Consider the following 19413-nt stretch of genomic DNA (forward strand, 5'->3'; position numbering starts at 1 on the left):
ACCCTCATCAAACTCTCCCAACAGGCTGCCGCCCTCTGCGTCCACTGGGATCAGCCTCTGAGGGGCAAGGGCCCTTCAGCATCTTCCTTCAGCTGTAGGTCTATACTAAAAGGAAGCATGAACCCCCTCCATCCTCTTTGGTGCAAAGACAGGGGCTTTGGCCCAAGCCAGCTTCATTGGAACGAGGTTGGATGACTTTGCACTGGAGCAGATGAGGAGGACTTACACAGCCCGTGAATGTTGCTGGGGTGAGAGACAATAAAGAGGTGGTTTTAAAAGGCTGGCAAACACTGAGCATGTAAATGCTCCCTGGACATATAAACCACCAGTGTTGTACTTGAGCTAGGATTTTGCCTAGCTTATAGCACCCATTTTTGCCTAGCTTATAGCACCCAGTTGTGTTTCAGTCATGAGTACAGATAGCCAGGAGCAGAAGACAACTCCTGAAGGTGCATGAAGGTTTCCCAGGTCATGCTAATGGAGCCAAGTGCCTCGAAAGATGCCCTGCTCAGTTAGCTCATCCAGGACCTAGCAGCACGATGATGCGCCTCACAAAATATTTGCCTTCGTACCATACTCTCCCCAGACCACACGGTACCAGGCTGTTCCATCAGAGCTCTGCCCATGCCCACGGTGGTCAGTTAAACATAAGCTTGGCTGCCTCCATGCTATGCTGCAGTTAGTCTGGAGGAGACTCACCTCTCGGTTTTAGATGTCTACATGTCAGCTCCTACCACCGAGCCAGTCACTCTCAGCTCACTTTGTAGTTAATGGAGAAAAAGATCACACTTGGGAGGACATGACTCAGCCGCCGTATTTCAGACGTCTGTGTTACGATGAATGAGCCGTGCTCTGACTGCATCGGAGGATGCACTCCTCTGGAATCAGTGTAACTAGACATTTAACAATGTCTTCTAGCCCAGCTCTCCTGTCACCACACCAGCTGCATAAAAACCATGCATGTTCTGAAGCAAAAAACGCCTTCCCTGGTGTATTCTAATACCAGCCAAATAGAGCCATGTGGTAATGCCTTCAGGCTGTTGCGCTTGCTACCTAAGGAACATGCACGAGAGACTGGAAGCTGTTTTCCTCCCAAAAATTCCAACCCCATGCACATGTGTGGCCAAATCCTGCTGCAAAGCTCAGCACTTCTGGATGTGCCTGAAATACCCTTCCAAGTTGACATCCATGTTCAAAGCACCACGAGACCTGGGTCTGCAACAGCCGTGGATGTAATTTATCAGAACTGAGCAAAAGAGCTAAAGTTCTTGTAGGTCTTTTTTTGGTGACAAAGAATTGCTCTCCACTGACCATTGCCTTTCTGACTGATGGCCCTTCCCTTCTCCTTAGCCCCCCAAATACACAGCTACTTCCCTCACTGTCAGGGCAGGCTGCAGGTTACTCTGGCCTGCAGCTTATCAAAGACCCGTGCTCCTTGTTTGGGGCCATCACAGTGTCAAATTATCTGACCTCCTACCTATGACAGCTTTAGGAAGCCTTCAGCCTAGATGATGGTGGCCTTGGTGGAGGAAAATGAGAGAAGGTGTCTGGTTGTGGACAGGAGGGTCAGCTGTCAGATCTCTTGCCACCCTTCATGTCCTTGCTGCAGCATCTCTCTCCCAAGCCTGTCATCACTGGGTTTTTGCCGGAGGGAGTCTCTGGAGACTGGAGCAACTTTTGCCATCCCACAGAGCTGAGTCACCAGCAGGATTCCCAGCCAGGGCCATCCAGGGGGCATGAGGCTTTCCTCCCCAGGGCTGCCAAACATGTGTCAGCTTCTTGGAGACTCTCAGGCCTGGAGCTTCCCCGGGAATTTCCCAAGAAGCCTGGCCAGGCTGGGTGACCCAGCTCCTCCAGATGATACTGACAGCACAAGAGGCTCCTCAGCTTTGTCTGTGCAGCAGTGAACATCAGGGTTCTCCCTAACCAAATACCACTTGCCCTCATCGCCACAGGCACCCAGATGGCATCAGTGCATCAATGAGGAAGGAGACAGCGCAGCAAAGGAAGCTTTTACCTTCAACCCATCTCACCCCGGCAAGAATTAAACAAAAGCCTTGTGCTCCATGGCTGGCACGGCTCGTGTCTGAGCTACACCTCTGAGAGATGCTACCTGGATGTACTCCAGGGCACGGCTCCAGCCTTATGGTGTCTCTGGCCAGGTGGCACGAGGAAGATGCTCTGGCCCTTCAGCGTTGCAAAGTCCTGCCTGGTGATCTCATGGACAAGTTGGTCTGTCGCCAGGGACCCTGTGGAGGAATGGAGAAGTGGGATTGGAGATATATCAGCAATCCCCTTGCTTTCTCCCTGCAAAACAGGGCAGCGGCTAACCTGAATGAGCACTTGGACCTAGATGGTCTGAGATGGGGCAGGAGGTGGAGGGCAGGAGGGGAGAAAAGAGGGGAAATCGAGGACTTTTATGCTAATATTGACTGGGTCTGGATTGTCCAGACCGGTGACCCTGTGAAACACAGGGCTGAGGGGTTTCTCTCCTGGCTGGCTGTCCAGCATGCCTGGGGCTACCAGCACCAAATATAGCACTCAGAATAGCTCCCCTGTGCGCATTTTCTTATATTTTGGCATCTACCAGAAAATTCCCCACCAGGGAAAATACTAGGGTTTTTTAAAGCATGAAGAAGTATATTGTGGTTCCAACAGTCATGACTTAAGACCTCAACTCTTCCCCTGCGGGCCCTGTGGCGAGCTGCCCTCACGGCTGCCTTGCTGTCTACAAAGCTTTGCTGTATAAAGTGAGCTTTCATGAGCAAAGAGGTGGCCTTGATGCTCCTGTGGCCAAGCTAAATGCAGCAGCTGCCAAAGCCCTCGGCATGAACAGCTGGACCCACTGCAGGTGAGCCTGCTCTCCAGCAAGCCCAGCAGGCTCTTCTGGAAAACAAGCAACCAAAGGGAGGGATGTGGCAGAAGACCCGGCACGGATGCAAACTGCACCAGTCCATCAGGAACGAGCGAGGACGTTCATTTGACAATGCGGTTCTTACTGCACTGATGAGCTCCTCTAACAAGGCACTGCCTCAGCACACCAAATCACAGCAGAGGGATAAAAGGAATAACAACCTACAGATTCAGCTCTTTTTTTCCAGTAACTGCCCCTGTAGAGCATCCTGCACAGACAAGAGCACTGTGACTTTTATTCCTTTTGTCCTTTCTGCTCCAGTGTTACCTGTCCCCCCCTTACCTGCTCACAGCATGGGGCATCAGGCACCTCTCACTTGCTGGAAGAGGGCCGCAACCTGAATAACAGGTCCGGCAACCCTCTCCCCACACCTCCTAGCATCAGCTATCACAATTTATCTCTTAAGCCTGCCCATTTCTACAGTTCTTGCTAACTAGCCCTTAATGAGGCTAACCATCAGTTCCCATCCTCACCCCAAGACTTCACCTCCCTGCTTGTCCTGCCCATTTCCCTACCTTGTGTCCACCTCGTCTGCTCAAGCTGGGAGATTTGCAAGGGCTACTGACAGCTATACCTGTGTAGCACTCACCAGCATAGGATTCAGGTTGTTATTCTGCAAAAATATGGGTGAATAATTATTTCCAAGCTACTGACTTGTTATCATGTTTACAGCAGGCAAATAAACTTAAAAGCGAAGCACAAATAGGCTTTAAAGTGTTTACAAGCTTCTCTGGGCATCCACCGCTGTGGCTCCCGTGTGTCACCTCCTCCAGCTCTGGGCAGGACTGTAGGGAGGCTTTTCACCAGCCCAGGTGACATTTCCCTAAAAAACAGAGCTGTCACACTAGATTAGGGCTGTGCAAGAAAGTATTGCTACCATAACACATTTCAAATCCCCCCTGCCTGCAACCTCCTGAGAAAATCTTCCATGTTTCATCAGGACTTGCGGGACAGGACTGAGGAGACATCACACATGGTTTGTCCCACTGGCCCTGCTCCCACCCAGGACTCATGGCCTCCTGCCCTCCCTCTCAGCACTCTGATCAAGAGCCAAGAATCTTGATACACTATTTTATTAGTAGAAAGGAAATACGCCTCCAGAAAACTTTAAAAAAAGCCTTAGGATTTAAAATGCTAGAGAAACCATAATTCATAGGCAACAAATGCTGGCAGATTGTGTGCCAGAAGTGCCATCTAACAAGAGAGTGATGGAGCAACTGCTCCCATTCCTCATCACCAGCACGCAAGGGCTGTTGTGTGGTCTAATTGAAAATGTAAGTGTACAGGAGCCTGGTCCTCTGCCCTTATTATCTGAGGCTCTGTACAACCTTCTCAAGAGCAGGCTTATTAAATTTAACAGATCTCAAGTGCTCCCAAAATCTATAAACAATGAATCCTCGGGGTGGGGGAGAAGGGATCCTTTAAATGCATTATTCACCAGAGCTGTAAACTACAAAACACAAATTGTGAGTGGGTTATTTAATTTCATTCAACTGTCTGGTAGAAGAAGACATCACTGAAAGACTTGTGCCCACAGACTTGCCTATTTTTCCCAACTGTTTATCAGATGGTGTGAGAAAAACACATATATCACTTCTACCTCCCAACCTCGTGTGCTTTATCAGGAACAGCACAAACCAGCACTGAGCTTCCCTTACCTGCATCCCAGCATCCTTGTGTCATACTCGGAGAGCTAAATCGTCCATGAGATGGTCCTTTGCACTCCCTGCAGATGCTGCAAACCTGAGCATCTCCCCGGAGCTCAGCAGCCCTCGTTAAAAGCTCAGGCTCACACAAAGTACTAACTTTTGCCAAGGTTAGGAATGACACCATGAATAGCAGTGGTCAGGGCTGAGCAGGTAGAAAATGTTGAGCTACCCACAGCCTGGCGTCTAGACCAGCATGTGATATATGCAATCCCGATGCAACCAGGGGTTTTACTTTCCTCTAGTGGTTGCATCGTAAATGAGGTTGTTACAGGCTGTGAGCTTTGCTCTAGTTTTAGCTTCCTTCAAGGACAACTGAGGAGTGCTTCGGGTCACATCGTGGAAGAGTTAATGTAGGCTGTTCAGTAGAGTTGGCTCAAAAGAACCTTTTTCGCTGCTTCATACAGGAAAATGGCTATTTGTTCTACTTTAAATTTCCCATTGTTTTGGGGGGAAAAAAATCCCTCATTTAATCTACAGAAAAATGTTCACAACTCTGCATTGTGGGAGTAGAAAATGTACACAGAAAACTGATAGAAAATAGTTAGGCTGTGTTGAATGTGTTATCACTTGGACTTTGATCCCTCTCCTCCACATCTCTGCCAGCACAAGGGACCTGGGTTTCTTCTGATCAGCTTCAGGGGGGGGGCTCACAGCTCCAGCAAAGGTGTTTTTCACTTTTCCTGACATAGGTGCAAGGGAGCTCACATAGCTGGAACCAGGGGTGGGTGAACAGACAGGAAGAGCAGCAACACCTCAATTTGGAAGAAGACAGCTGTCCCCAGCCTCTTACTGGGACTCTTTTCGCTGCCCCGTGCCATCCTGGCTTTTATTGACTGGGAATCAAGAGCTCAATGTGTCCTTGAGAGTCTCTCCTGTGTTACTATAACATTGCAGCTTGCTGTTTGAAGCAGGAGATTGCTGCAAAGGCTAAATTCCAGCGGTGGGAAAAGGAAGAACAGGGAGAAATTGCCTTATTCAGAGACCTTTAAAAGAAGTAGACGCTAAAATATGAAGTGCTGTAAGGGAGCTGGCAGTGTCACCTTGGCAGAGCAGGCTGGGCAGGGGGAGGTCTGTCTTTGGGAAGTCAGGTACCAGCTGCAGTGACTCTTCTCACTGTTCACAGCACCAGGAACCATGCGGGGCTGCTGCCTACATCCCTGGTGCCACAGTGCTGGGCACAACACAGATGGAAAACAAATGGAAAGATCATTTTTTCTGCAAAGACCTCCCAGTCTAAATGCCCGGAGACACAACAGGGAAGAAATTCCTTGGCTGAGCTGTAATCCTGTGTATAGGATCTGGCCACACAAATACACTCCATGCGGCAATCCTGTTTATGAAAATGATGGATGTCACATCCTCTTCTTTGCAACACACCAGAAACAAAGCCCAGGCGGTTTTCCATGCTGGGAAATCTGTGCCTGCTGCCCTAGCAAGGGCTGTACCTGAGCAGATGGGTTCCTGCTATCTCTCACTGTCAGATGAGAAGGAGTAACGTTATAGCTGGACTGCATTTACAAACGGACTTTGCAGCTTGTTCCCAAAGACCTCTGCCACGTCTTTGTGGCTTTTTCAGGGTGGGACATCATTGTTTCTTAGAGAAGGGCATTTCGCATCTCTAAGTTCACAGAAGTATTACATACTTGCTCGGTGAGCAGTGACTTCAGCTTCCCAAGCCCAGAAGTGCGTTGAACCCAGGGAGCTGGCAGAGAGGAGCAGAGGACCGTGCAAAATCCTGCCATGGTGGGAAGCAGTCTTCACATTACCAAAGCAAGCACAGAAAGGTTTCTCAGGCACCCAGGCTGCTGTGCGCTTTCAGGGCCTGGGGACCCCGCTGCTAGCCCCCGCCCTGAGACCACAGCACTGACAGCTTCCACAGAAGGAGGAAAAACCTCTCGGGCTTCCACCCTCCACTTTCAGTTCCTTTAAAATTCCATGGAAAGGGGATTTCCAAAGAATTGTTCATTCTTATATGTTAACATATACTGTGTCCAGCAAGCAGCACTACCTCTTTTTAGCCTGTGTTGGAACCAGTGGTTCTTTTTCTTGTGTTTCTTCCAAATTTGCATTCTAACATCCCTTCACTGAAGAGACCTGAATCTGTAAGTCAGGCAAGGATATGTATATCCAGCAATCCCCTCTTTAATAAGCATCCTTACCCTGGTGCAGCTGCTTGGACCGTCACCAGTAATATGTCCCTGTCTATTTGGATCACAAGGGAACGTGATCTTTCATGTTGTAGGAGATTTACATATGGCATTTTCACTGGAGCAGCACAATGAAACCCCACCCAAAGTCTCAAAGCTTCCAGGAAGTTCAGATACAAATTTTGCAACTTGGGGCCTATTTTTATTTGGCTTTGTTTTTAAACCCCTCTTTTCTTCTCGTTTTGATGATTTTCCCTGCTGTTGTGGACAAATGAAAAGCAATCAGCGGCAGTACCACGCAGCCCAGCGTTGCTCCCCGGTGCCCCGGTCCAGCTGTGCAGCCTGTCCGCACCCCGGTCTCATGTCAGGAGGAGACAGGAGGTCTCATATCCCCTTTCCCAGGCCGCGGTGGTGAGGTGCGATGTGTCCTCCTGTCTGGATGATCAGCGGATGATGACCACCCTTACCCTGCAATCTAGACACCATCACTGTGTAGGAAACCACTGTGGTGGAGGACACCGCTCCACGCAGGAAAGCGGAAGGGAAATTACGGCACTTGGAGGAGAAAAGCACCCTTTACCCTGGCAAGCAAGCACAGGTCTGAGCTCATTTCCAAAATTGGCAAGACACATTGTAAACCCTCAGGCCCAATCTGTGACAACAGCTTCATCTCCAGAGCTCTCCAGAGAGGAAGATCCTCGGTGTGCTGATGTTATGGCAGCTACTTCACAAGGGCCAGGCCAAGAGCAGGGCTAAAGCCCATCCCACCTGCAGTTATCCCTGGTTCAGCATCACCTGGGGCTTTGAAAGAGCCTTCAGGCTCAGGTGCAGGTGTGTGGACACCCAGCAGGAGACCTGGACCTGCCTCAACCGGCTTCCTCACCCACTTTACACCTTCTGGCACAGGAACAGCCATCATCAGGAGAACAGCTAATTTGCCACAGATGAAAACAAACAGAGAAGTTTCCTCTCCTATCTCCTCCTCTCTCTGGAGAACCTCGAAGACTAGGACTGTCCACAAAAGTGCTAAGAAGGGGAGCTGGTCCTTCACTGTCTGGAAGGAAGCAACCCCAGGAGAGAGGTGGAGAGTCCAGGTGTCCGACCCTTGGTTGGGCTTGGCTATTTCCCCGTAGCCTGGAGGCCAATAAGACTGCGTGACCCATGGTGCTGGTGTCCACAGGTGTCTATTCTCAAGTGGCGGGATGGTAAAAATGACTCGCAGGGATTTGTCAACAGTCTGCGAATTCTGAAACAAGCCCAAACCTTGGAGGCCTGATGGCTTCATGCAATTTCCCACCATTCACAGAACCATAAATGCAGCCAAAAAGTAAAACCATCTATCTAAATGCATGCACACACACCCACAAAAGTTTTTTTTCCGTAACATTGTATCTGCACCTCATCAGCGTTTGGCTTACAACGTGATTCCTATTATCAGAATCTCACTTGCAAAGTAATTTGTCTGACCATCAGGTTTATGTGGAAAATAAAAACGCGACTTGGGGAAATGAGAGGGAGGAGGCAAAGTGTTTTTCAAGTGATCTCAGTGGCTGATTTTTTCCCAGCCTTGGAAATGGGTACTACTAGGGAGAAACTTTAAAGAGCACATGAAAACGCTAATGAAGGTTGGAATGATGTCTAGTATCCAACTCAATAATTCTCCTCCCAATAATTTCTTTAAGCCTCATACTTGGAGTTCAGTAGGTCATAAATTTTGCCTGCTCTGAAGTTAACTGGATCCACAAGATGTAAATGTATTACTCATCCACTGGTTAATTTGTATGCTCGTTGCTTTCCAACCTCTCCACAAATTGATTTTTAGATTCGTTATTTAGCCAGGAAGATATTTCCTGGCTCGTCCCTCAGAAGGTCACAGAACAACGTGATGTTGCTGACTGCCACGGGGAAGCAGAATGTCAAGCAGAGGGCTGGAGAACAAGTTTCCCCAACTCAAGCTCAGTCAAAATTCAGTCAAGGTGCAAGCTGCATTTGGCAGATCCCTGTTCAGAGCTATGCGCCTGGCAGGGAAGAAGAACGATGGGGTGATGAACCATGGAGAAGGGAGGTACAGCAGCAAAACAGCTGAACAGCACAGGCCTGGGCTGAGAGGGTATAAACTTACATCTCCAGGTGGTCTCTTTCTTCTCACTTTCATCTCTCCATACCATCTGGATTAATCTCCCAACTTAAACCCCACAGACTGGTGGCCTCTGTCCTCTTAGTAAGGGTTTGCTGGCTTTTTAGCCCATTTGGAGGGTGCTGTCCAGGTCTGTCAATGTCCTTGCCGGCATCCTGCTATCTCCACATGTTGTCCAAGGTCAATGACTACTTCCCACCTGAGACGAGTGGTGAAAAGTCCAGAAGGAATTAAGCCATTGTCCTGGTTTCGGCTGGGATAGAGTTAATTTTCTTTCTAGTAGCTGGTATAGTGTTATGTCCTGGATTCAGTATGAGAAGAATGTTGATAACACACTGATGTTTTCAGTTGTTGCTAAGTAGTGTTTAGTCTAAAGTCAAGGATTTTTCAGCTTCTGATGCCCAGCCAGCAAGAAGGCTGGAGGGGCACAAGGAGTTGGGAGGGGACACAGCCAGGGCAGCTGACCCAAACTGGCCAAAGGGGTATTCCAGACCATGGGACGTCATGCCCAGTATATAAACTGGGGGCAGTGGGGCAGGGAGGGATCGCTGCTCGGGAGCTAACTGGGTGTTGGTCAGTGAGTGGTGAACAGTTGCCTTGTGCATCACTTGTATAGCCAATCCTTTTATTATTATTGTCGTTTTATTGTTGTTATTATTATCATTATTAGTTTCTTCCTTTCTGTTCTACTAAACTGGTCTTATCTCAACCCACGAGTTTTACCTTTTTCCTTCCGATTCTCTCCCCCATCCCACTGGGTCAGGGGGGTGAGTGGCCGCATGGTGCTTAGTTGCTGGCAGGGGTTAAACCACGACAGCCGTCCTGATCCGAGACCTCTGACTGACTCAGCATGATATCTAGGTGGTGCGTATCTCTCCGTGCACATTAGGAAGCTGGCTTGGGTCGCTGCTTGGCACTGAGGTGTGATGTCTGTATGTCGGTGATTATCTCAGCCAGGCCTGGGACTGTGGCGTGCCTGCTCGGTGAGCCCCGGGGCCAGCTCCAGGGCTGCCAGCTTTCTGTGCCTTTCCATTAAAAGCTGTCAGCGCTTGGAAACGTGCAAGTCCACCAACTTGGAAGCAAGGCTGGAACGTGGCTCCATCCCAGGTCTAATATCCCTGGGTCTTAATGGTGCTTCGGGAAGATTAACCTTCACCTGCAAGCAGGAGTTCTTAAAAAAAGGCACAAAGGCATGGCCCAGAGCAACATCAGACTCAATAAACTGAGTCATTAGCAGAGTTACACCTCTGATTTCCATCAGACACAAAGCTGCGTGATAGAACTCTGGAAAGCCCTCCTGTCTGTCCCTGCATGCCACATTGTATGCTCCTATTATAGAAGTTCCTCACCTCTTTTAACGGGCAAGTTTCACTTTCCCACAGGTGCTCATTATATACTTCCCTCACTCTTCTTTAGGCTGTTACATCCGTGGCTGCACGGCTGTGGCTTGGTCTCTGCTTTTGTTTTTTTTTTTTTTTCAGCTGATTACATTTTGACAGTGATTTTGCAGCCTTTATGTACTGGCTCCCACTGTTTGTATTCTAGGAAACACTTACTGCCTGTCTGGCTTGCCAGCACTAGAATTGCTCACCATCCCTTGGGAACAATGAGAAATGATGTGTCAGAATTTACCCACTTCCCAGCACTCCCTGTTTACTACAAGGACCCCATGGGCAAGAGAACAAATAGATTACTACAATATCTATCTCTCTGGGTAATGTCCTACAGTTCCTTATCTTCCCAACTGGGATATTGTTCACTCTGTTGGGCCTCTTTCAGCTTAGGAATTGTGTCATAGTGGCATCCATGGTGGTGAAAAATTGCCTGTCTGACAGCAACAGCGTTATGGGAAAATCGAGATTTTTTTTTTTTCCCCCTCCTTTTTCTCTCAGATGTGCTTATTATAATATGGTGGAAATTAGAGCTTGGCGGGAAAAAGTTCCTAAGATCCTCTAAAACTTTTTGGGCTTTCCTAAGGTTCCCCATTCCTCAGTGAGACAAAGCCCAGAGCTCCATCCTGTAAGATGGAAATGAAATGATCGTCTTGGCCGAGCCCCAGCATGGTGGCAGGGTGCTTCTGCCCCACTCTGGAAGGCTGACACTCATGTCTCCATTGCTGGTGTGTTCAGGCCAAATGATGAACAGGCCGGGGGGGCTTTTGCCTGTCCTGAAGTGGTTCTGCCTCTAAAACTCTCTACCAGAGGTGCTCCATTTTGTATTCAAATGTCCATTTGAAACCGTGACTTGATCGTGGAATTTCCACATCCCTTGGCACTGACCTTTTGGAAAATGATAACCTGGCCAGCGGTATGCAGACCTGAGGATCCTCCTGCCCTTTCCTTAAAATAATTTCCAAGACTGGCTAAATTTACGGTTGGAATCCATGATCTTAAAGGTCTTTTCCAACCTAAATGATTCTATGATTCTAAATCCCATGAAAAGTGTTTCTTTTTTGACACATGAGCATTTTCTGCTGAAAATACATTTGTCTGAATGTTTAGCATTACATTCAGCACAGAAACACGGTGTGTATTGGGTTATTAGTGAAGAAGTCCCCCTCTTCTTCATCTTCTACCTGCTGTCATCACTTTCCAAAATCTTCCTTAATCTAAATCAACATTGTCAGGACCCCCTTCACCTCTCAAGACACCATCAAGATCACCCAGCAACCACCTTATCATGTTCTACCCTGGGCCTCTGTGGTGGTGGTGGTGGTGGTCTCAGGAGCCAGGTGGTCTCAGGTGGCCTCAGCTCTTTGCAGCTCAGACCCCATCTGGGTCTTTGACTTTCGCTGCCTCCAGGGTAACTGGAGTTGTAAATCCCTTCACTGAGGACTTTTTAATTCACTCATCGTGCTCTGCCTCCTTATGGCTCTGCCTCTGCCCTGCCAAGGCAGGTGGTTCAAAGGAAATGCTGAGGAGGGAGGTGGCTTTTTGTGCTTGCAGAAACCTCTGCTGCTTGTTTAGCCTGTGAAACCCATAAAGAAATTGCACTGGGACGGCTCAGATTTCCATTAATGCTCAGCCTGTCCGCAGTAAATAGTGCTTACCGTGTAACACCAACACCCTCCGCACTTCCCAGTCTGCACAACACATCTTATTCACCCCCACTTTCACCCCGAAAAGGCACAAGCATCCTTGTCTGAAGCCTCCTGATGGAATCGGTTGGCTTAAAATCTTCATTTAACATTTCCCTTTAACCTCCCCTGCTCACGCAGGGAAGCCTGCGAGACTGACAGTGCTAGAGGGGGGAGCCCTGCATCTCACCAAAGGGCAGCAATGCCGCGAGGAAGAGGCATGAAAGGCTTCCAACCCACTTGCTCGCCTCTCTCCCAGAAGAGCCATCTCCCCTGGCCAGCTTATTCACTCTGCCCAATCAATCCCAATCCCATTCCCAGCAAGGAGGTCTTATTAATACTGGCTGAATGGAGTGGGAGGTTTGTGGTCTAGGAGATTTTCCCATAGGAACAGGAGCTAGACCACCAACCCTTTCGCATTGACCACCCAGATGGCAATAACCTTCGGCCAGCGTTGGCACGGGCTGGGCTTGACGCCGGACATACTGATGCTGAATAGATGGGTTGAAGCCGTCTGGGGGAGAGGAAGGGGGAGGAGGATGCAAGGAGACTGTGGGGAATTGTTTAAGAGAGCTCTGAGAAATATTGGTCGAGTGCTTCCATTTAATTATTCACTCTGCTTAATTTGCTCTTGGACAAGATGAATCGTTCATTGACTGCACAGTCTGGAAGCAAGTCCTTCCTGACTAAACAGACTCAGCTTTAAATGGCAAAATAAATGGAGGCCAAGCAAAGAAAATTCCTCCTCTCAGATTGATCACGTCAAGGCAGGATTCTTGTAGGGAGGCCAGAGCTGATAGAAATATAAACACAAATTCTACCACTTGCCAGAATAAGTTTCTACAGTTTTCCCTTTAGTCCAGCTATGATTTTTTCAGGCAATCTGAAAATCGTCAACGTCACTGCAGTTGGTATCGACTGGAGGTCTGGGTGGATGCATAGCACAGGCAGAGCTGGTCTAACAACGCAGCCCAGTGTCAGGACACACAGTAGGATTCACCTCTACTGGAATAGGTAGGTTTCAGCCTTCAACCCTGCCTGTCTAGTCTTCGTAATCTCTCTTCACAAAGAAGTAGACACCACTATGGGGCAACTCATCTGACACATCCATCTCGGGTGGCTGTTGGAGGACAGGAGGAATCACCTTCCCCGGGGAGCATGGCTCATCTCAGTGACCCCCGCTGCAACCATACAGCTGCAAACACCTGGTCCAGTCAGCCCCATTTTGGGGCTCCCCTCCCAGATCAGGCACTGGCCACCCACTGGTAGGACATGGGCAAGTTGATTCCACTTTCTGCTCTGTCCTATGCAGGTATTAAAGGTTCCAGGGAATTTACTGAATACCTAAAGGTATTTATGGGCTACCCAGCACAGCAGGATCCCCATCTGCCTTTGGCTTCAAAACAGTAATTATATAAATAACGGCTGGGTGGATTTACACAGGAGCAAAGCAGCAACATCTTCAGCTCTTGATTTTTAACCACTGACTACCAACAAAGACTTTTAGGCAAACTAGAATTATTCATTTACTAACCTCAACCCTTGAACTGGATGACTGGCAACTGTAGCTCCAGTCTGAAATCGTTCAACCCTCATTTTCAGGTTTTTAAAATAAACAGGACCAAGCTTCACACAATAAAGATGTGAAAATTCTTCCAACACAAATATCTGAGCCTAGCGCATGCTACATTAATTTTATTTTCCTTCTTTCATCCTGATTAAACTGTCCACTAGTAATTCTTTGCCTCCGGCCAAATGCAAACACAACTCTGCCACTAATAGGAATTGAGTACGTCTGCATAAAAATACAATTAAAGTAACAGTACACTTCACATTTCATGCCACTCAAATTCTCAAGTAGGTCTGTTGTTACAGGATTTCTCATGCATTGTTAGAATTTTTTTGCATTACACTCTAAGCAACTGATTTTCTTCTCTGCTCAATCAGCATTAAATGTAATGCCACGCATTATCTTGGCTTGAAATAGTAATAACAAAAAAATCCTGTCCCAGATGTTTGAGATGTTTTTTCCTCTTCTGAGAAAGGTTTAGAGATGTGAAAGATTTTCCCATCTGGCATTAGAAGGAACCCATGGGCTTTTAAAATTTTTGGCAAAACCCAGAATCATCCAGCCGCTTACACGCTAAGGAAACTCTCCTGAGGTGAGTGAAGGCTGACGTTCAAGTCACTGCTCTAAGCAAGACAGAGAGGAGGTTTGACCCTGGCACCTATAGTTGGAGAGGAGGCTGCTTTCAGTGCTGTGCTGGTTTTGGTTGGGATAGAGTTAATTTTCTTCACAGCAGCTAGTATGCGGCTATGGTTTGGATTTGTGCTGAAAACAGTGTTGATAATACAGTGTTCTAGAGCAATTAACATCATACAATTTAATTCATTGACTATTCTTACCCAAAATCAAATCCCCTTGAGGTACACATTGGACTTCCCCGTCATTCCGCATTACCCACCAAGTGCGCCCAGGTCCTTGAGCAAAAGCAATCCCACAACAAGCACTGACCCAGTTATTGCATCCCAAGAAGGGAAAGGGATGAACTTTTTCCTGCAGCTGTAATTCCTACCCTGCTCCCAAAGTCAGTTGGACTTGGGAGCCAGTTTTGGCATTGGAAAACGGTCATTTCCTAATGAAAAAAGTCTCTTCAGAAAACTCCCACTCAGCACTACTGGAGACATCTGAATCAGGGCAGGCAACACCAGCTCACCCAACCCAAGGGTTGAGTCTGCCCTTCAAAGAAAACTTCATCATCCAAGAGGATGATTAGCCCTTCAGGGCTCTTCTTCATGAGCCAGTCAGGATAATTCAGTAATCTCCAGTGCCTTTCTACCACATAACCATTTGCACCCTACTAAAGTGCTGCCCTTGCATTGGGAACACCCATGCACTCACACTTTGCAGTGGGGACAAGTCAATGAATTGCAGACAGTTTTGTCTCTTGTATGCTTCAGCCCAGAAGAAGCTGCATTTATTGAGGTTTGGGAAGGTCTCCTAAGAACCTTTCAGATGTGACACTGAATAGCTGTGAAGGACAGAGTCAGCTGGAAAAACCAAGAAAACACTGGTTGAATGAGCTAAGTCGTGCTAAAATCTTCGTTCACATGGATGAGGTTAAAGGCCAGAACCTCTGCAAAGGGTTTTTCTTTACCATCAGCCTGGTGTGGGAAACATTTAAACACCTGTGGAAAACTGCAGGTTTATCTGCATTGGCTGCATTAAAAAAAAAACAACCTAACACAGCAACCCATCTCACAACTCACTCTAAACAACCTCCGAACCTCGTTCTATAGCCAATTAATTCAATCACTTCTTTTATATCTGCTGGAATCCAACTTGAGCAAAAAAGCTCAGCAACCCTTTTTATCGCCTGCCAGCGCTCCAGCAGTCATCAGAGAAGGTTCCAATAGGTCATAATTTAGTCAATATTTTACTTCACAAAACACATGAAAACCCTTTGACATCAAAAGCGGTAGATTTACAGATGCTGGGCATTTACAGATATCGTTGTTGTGCCAAAGTATGAGCGTGCTTGCTAGTTCAGATTAAACTTCTATTATTTCTTCAGAATGGAAATTGGCACTCGTCCATCGGCTCCCCAAATTCAGTTCAACAGCTCCTACAGATTGCAACCATCTTTCCCCTCCGGCTTGCCTGTACCTGGGCTCCAGTGGTCAGATGCATGCTATCTCTTAGCATCACCCACAGCCATGTCTTGTGTATAGCTGCTTCACAAATGCATTTGTCTGCGAGTTCATGTGTCATAGAGTAATCTGGCAGGAGCTCTAACAGTTTAATAGGAAAAAAAATGAAAGCTTTTTTCATTTGGGACTCTTTCACCTCTTGGCAATACTCAAGATAATTGCTTGGAAAGCCGTGGGAAAACTCAAGTTCCCTGCAGGTACGTGGCTGCGTTTGCAAAGCAGAAAGACCTCGTAGCACACAAATCTGTTGACATTTGAGTGAGAAAGCCTTGACACCAGCTCGAGCTGGGCAGGATGAATCCCACCCACGTGCAGACCTAATGTGCCCTGCAAGCATCACAGAGCCCTTAGGATGCCCCTCCACGGCTTGTCCTCACTGCAGTCACAGCAAGGAGACACTTGCGTGGCTCAGCGCTGTGCCATGTGGATGTGCCCGAACTCGCTGTGCTTGCCGGGGCGGCGGAGCCGTGTCCGCTCAGCACCAGCATGGCACACAGCATCACTGCGCCTGGACCTGACGCTGCTCCCAGCAGTTCTGGTCTGCCAAGGGACTGGTTGTGGAGGTCTACTCGACTGGTAGAGTCACACCTGCCCAGATTAGCCTCGCTGGCAGGGCAGGAGTGCAAAAACTCACCTGAGGATCTGGAACACTTCTTGGGTGGCCACCCCAGTAGCTGGTATGCATGTATCTGTCCTCACGTCCCCGAGGACGGACCACGTATCTCACGCTCGCAGTGCTGACGCAGTGGTGGGGAAGACTCAGGGGATGGGGACAATGGAGCTATGTTTTTTGGCACAGCAGGAGCTTTTGCTCAGTGCATTTTTCAGAATGACAGTAAATAGGATTGGGAGGGATATGGATGGTCCATCTAGCACACCCCTTTAGTTACTGCTGGTTTCCATTAAGGCATGCAATCGAAGAGGTTTAATTTTATGGTGTCTGCGTGGGGGACAGAAAAGCTTTCCATTTCCCCTTCTTCATTGATGTTTTTGTCCATGAACCAAGCAGTTTCATTAACAAGTAGGTTTTGCTCTGCCACAATGTGGGTCTAGTGTGGATGGATTTGAATTTGCAGGACTCCTGGCTTCTGTTTCAAAGTCTGCATTAACTTCCAAGTTGACCCTTGGCACATCACAAGCTAAAATCTTCTTATCTTACTGAAGTGGATAGGAAGAGAGTGCCAGTCTCATTAGACGCTTTCTGAAGTCATTTACTCTGGGTTCTGCTGCAATATTTCTCTTTAGTCTTTATTTTTATTACATTAAATTTGTCTGAGGAGGGAAAAGCTCCTTTTATTCCTCGCTCAGCCCAGTGTCACTGGGCTTCCTCCCTGCAAGGAGGACAAGGGACATTCCCAGTCCCTGCCCTGCTCTTCAGCAGTCTTACCTACCAGCTTTGTTTGGGAAATGATCTCAGCAGACGCAGGACAGACAGTGGCAGCCCAGCACCACTCCTTGCTCTCCTGGGTGTTTAGTGATGCTTCTTTGAGCCCATCTTCTTTTCTACGTGGAAGCAGTGTAGGGGAGACTCCACCAACCCACCAGCACAACCCCAAAGTGCCCATTTGGGTGCCTGCTCCTGGCACTGAAGCAGAAAGGCAGAAGGTTTCCTCTCTGAACATCAAAAGGTACAGAAACTCTTGTCCCACCAATTCCAGGGATGTTAAAAACATCGCATTTCACCTGCAGGTGCTATCCTGAACCAAATCCCCTCTGCCGTCATACAGTGCTCGCAGAGAAGATGCTGCTTTCCAGAGACAGGCTGCACGGTGAGGTACAGATCTGCCCTTGAAGAGACATTTCCCTTGGCTTTGCCTTGTGTTCGGTGGTTTGCAAGAGCATGTGCAACGTCTCTGACATATGTGGCTGCAGGATTTATTCTGCTCCTAGTATGTTCTCAAAGTCCTTCAGCTTCACCGAGCGGGCTGCCTCCCACCTGCCCTAAACTCCCCATGTCCGTTTCCTACGCATCCTTTGCTGCTCAGGTCCCACCCAACCCACCAGAACGACCCCTCCATCCCCGAAAGACCTCCCAGTCCTTTAACAAGCAGTTCAAAGCATGAGGACTCTTTAAAATCAGTGCCGGGAGCACGTCAGAAGTGCCGGAGCAGATGTGCCGCGGCGAACGGGAGGGAGGCAGCGGAGCGGGGGGCCCTGGCAGCGGAGCGGCACGGAGGGGATGGCAGCTGGAAGACAGACGGCCTCTCCACAGCCTCGTCCCGAGGAGAGGGAAGCCAATTCCAGCTTGTCCGTGCTGCCGCTGCACGCACGCATCCTCATTAATAACAGCCAGCGGATGGGATGGATAGCACTCGGGGATGAATTACGGCCAACTGCACGGCGCTGCTCTGCAAAAGCCGTATTTAGGCAAAAGCCCGGCAGGTTTTTACCTCCATCCTGCCAGGTTTTGCACATCTGAGGGACATCTTTGATTTGTTTGTTAATATGAAGTTACTTGAATTGCCTCCTTTTTCCCGTGGGGTGACAGTGTACTCAAGGTAGCAAAGAGCGATGCAGCTGGTGCTCGGGGAGCGCTGCTTGTGCTACAAAACAGGGATTAACTTCTCCCGAATGGACGTGTTGCTGTTACTGAAATATTTTGGTTTTCGATACACAAAACATGGCTTAACCAGGAAAATAAAAGGATTCAAACCAAATTCAGATATTGTAGTTCCAAGATATTTGCACCTCTGATTGTTGAGCTTCAGCTGGGTGGGTGGAGATCAGGAAAAAAAACAAACCAAACAACAAAAACCACACACACTAACTGGAAGATACTGGCATGAAAAAAAAAAAATAATAAAATAAAATAAAATAAATAAAAGCCATTTTAAAAGCCTCCTTGGTTTCACCCAGGATTGCTATATCATGGGTGAACAACAGTCTGAGATGAGGTTTCTAAAGAGGGATTTTTTTTAAGCTCAAAGGGTTTCACACAGGAACTAGATGCGACACCAACATCACGTCAAATTGAAAAGGTTCACTGAAACAGCTTTAAAAGTTTATTTGTTTCCCTGCAACAGCTCTGAGGATATGCAGAGTTATTTCTGACATGAGATTAGCCTGGATTCAAGTAAATACAGTCATGCTATAGATAAATAAATAAATCAATACAGCCAGTGCATCAAAGCTCCCCTAAAATAGAAACCTTTACAGGAAACAGGCTGGATCTTCCAGTGGTGTAAATGAGTCTCACCCCACTGAAGCAAGCCAGCCTGTGCTGATTTACCTTAGCTGAGCACCTGGCTTTAATTTTAATATGTTTTACATCTCTGAGTGGCAAACACCGAAAACAGCTGCCCGCCTTTAACAAGTGGTTGCCATTGACCCGAGCGGCTGGGAACAAGCCCAGCGGTGCTGCAGAGCTCGCCGGTACCGTCTGATGAGACAGGCACAGTCAGACCAACCTCACAGTCGGACACAGCTCTCAGCATCAGCCGGGGTGTCCTGGCACGCTGGGGCTTGGGTGGGAGCCCTGGAGGGTTTATAATAGCAAATGCATGTGAGTGGCATTAGAAATTACATGATATATGTCACCTTCCCAACAAAACTGGTTTAACTGCTGCTGAGTCTCAGCGCTTTCTCTCTGTTTATATTTCTACAGCCCCTCAACGAGATACTATGACAACCTTAGCACTTCCAAAGTCAGTGGAGTAAGAAATGGTAGAGATCAGGACGTGAAGTCCAGAGCTGGAAACACTTCCCTCGTGTCAGGGCAT

This window comes from Accipiter gentilis, chromosome 4, assembly GCF_929443795.1.
Source record: "Accipiter gentilis chromosome 4, bAccGen1.1, whole genome shotgun sequence".
Lineage (NCBI taxonomy): Eukaryota > Metazoa > Chordata > Aves > Accipitriformes > Accipitridae > Astur > Astur gentilis.